Source organism: Abrus precatorius, unplaced genomic scaffold, assembly GCF_003935025.1.
Source record: "Abrus precatorius isolate BTA unplaced genomic scaffold, Abrus_2018 Scaffold112, whole genome shotgun sequence".
Taxonomy (NCBI): Eukaryota; Viridiplantae; Streptophyta; class Magnoliopsida; order Fabales; family Fabaceae; genus Abrus; species Abrus precatorius.
In genome coordinates, this window is record NW_020874306.1 from 40001 (window position 1) to 42500 (window position 2500).

Here is a 2500-nt window from a genome sequence, read left to right on the forward strand (position 1 = left end):
GGGTGCGAAAAACGCACCAGGAGGGCACCATGGTGCATAAAAACGCACCAGGAGGGCACCATGGTGCATAAAAACGCACCAGGAGGGCACCATGGTGCATAAAAACGCACCAGGAGGGCACCATGGTGCATAAAAACGCACCAAGTAGGCACCAGGGTGCAGAAAAACGCACCAGGAGGGCACCAGGGTGCGAAAAACGCACCAGGTAGGCACCATGGTGCAGAAAAACGCACCAGGTAGGCACCATGGTGCAGAAAAACGCACCAGGAGGGCACCAGGGTGCAGAAAAACGCACCAGGAGGGCACCATGGTGCATAAAAACGCACCAAGTAGGCACCAGGGTGCATAAAAACGCACCAGGAGGGCACCAGGGTGCGAAAAACGCACCAGGTAGGCACCATGGTGCATAAAAACGCACCAGGAGGGCACCATGGTGCATAAAAACGCACCAGGAGGGCACCAGGGTGCGAAAAACGCACCAGGAGGGCACCATGGTGCATAAAAACGCACCAGGAGGGCACCAGGGTGCATAAAAACGCACCAGGAGGGCACCATGGTGCATAAAAACGCACCAGGAGGGCACCAGGGTGCGAAAAACGCACCAGGAGGGCACCATGGTGCATAAAAACGCACCAGGAGGGCACCAGGGTGCATAAAAACGCACCAGGAGGGCACCAGGGTGCATAAAAACGCACCAGGAGGGCACCAGGGTGCGAAAAACGCACCAGGAGGGCACCATGGTGCATAAAAACGCACCAAGTAGGCACCAGGGTGCATAAAAACGCACCAGGAGGGCACCAGGGTGCATAAAAACGCACCAGGAGGGCACCAGGGTGCGAAAAACGCACCAAGAGGGCACCATGGTGCATAAAAACGCACCAAGAGGGCACCATGGTGCGAAAAACGCACCAAGAGGGCACCATGGTGCGAAAAACGCACCAAGAGGGCACCATGGTGCATAAAAACGCACCATGAGGGCACCAGGGTGCGAAAAACGCACCAGGAGGGCACCATGGTGCATAAAAACGCACCAGGAGGGCACCATGGTGCATAAAAACGCACCAGGAGGGCACCATGGTGCATAAAAACGCACCAAGTAGGCACCAGGGTGCATAAAAACGCACCAGGAGGGCACCAGGGTGCATAAAAACGCACCAGGAGGGCACCAGGGTGCGAAAAACGCACCAAGTAGGCACCATGGTGCATAAAAACGCACCAGGAGGGCACCAGGGTGCATAAAAACGCACCAGGAGGGCACCAGGGTGCATAAAAACGCACCAGGAGGGCACCAGGGTGCATAAAAACGCACCAGGTAGGCACCAGGGTGGGCATGAAGAGGCACCATGATGGGCACCAAGAGGCACCAAGGTGGGCATCAAGGTGCACCATGGTGGGCATCAAGAGGCACCAAGGTGGGCACCAAGAGGCACCAAGGTGCACCATGGTGGGTATCAAGAGGGACCAAGGTGGGCATCAAGAGGCACCAAGGTGTGCATGAAGGTGCACCATGGTGGGCACCAAGAGGCACCATGGTGGGCACCAAGAGGCACCAAGGTGGGTATCAAGAGGCACCAAGGTGGGCATCAAGAGGCACCAAGGTGGGCATCAAGAGGCACCAAGGTGTGCATCAAGGTGCACCATGGTGGGCACCAAGAGGCACCATGGTGGGCACCAAGAGGCACCATGGTGGGTAGCAAGAGGCACCAAGGTGGGCACCAAGAGGCACCAAGGTGGGTATCAAGAGGCACCAAGGTGGGCATCAAGAGGCACCAAGGTGGGTATCAAGAGGCACCAAGGTGGGCATCAAGAGGCACCAAGGTGTGCATCAAGGTGCACCATGGTGGGCATCAAGAGGCACCAAGGTGGGCACCAAGAGGCACCAAGAGGCACCAAGGTGTGCATCAAGGTGCACCATGGTGGGCATCAAGAGGCACCAAGGTGGGCACCAAGAGGCACCAAGAGGCACCAAGGTGGGTATCAAGAAGCACCAAGGTGGGTATCAAGAGGCACCAAGGTGGGCATCAAGGTGCACCATGGTGCGATGATTCGGAGAAAAATTCATTATAAATCATTCCCTTGGGGAAATGTAACGAAACTTTGCAGACACATTTGGTGTTATTTTGTGTGAATGCCTGCAAAAAATCAGGTCAAAATTCGATCTCTAGGTGCCTTTTTCTATTTTCCCCGGTTTTTCATAATCTGCCGATTCAAAAATTCATTAAAAATTCATCCCTTGGAGAAAAAATCTAAAACTTTGTGGACGTGAATATATTGTGTTTGTGAGCCTCCCTGCAAAAAATCACGTCAAAATTCGATCTCTAGGTCCCGATATGGACTTATGTCTGCTCAGAAAAAAGGTATCTACTACTACAATTTTGGCTTTTGCATAATAACCTATTATAGGGGGGGGCTGCACCTCACCAACCACGCCCACAGTGGGAGGTGCGGTGCTGCCTTGGGGCCCCTCCCCCATGCTCATGCAAGTCTCCCCTCACTTGTG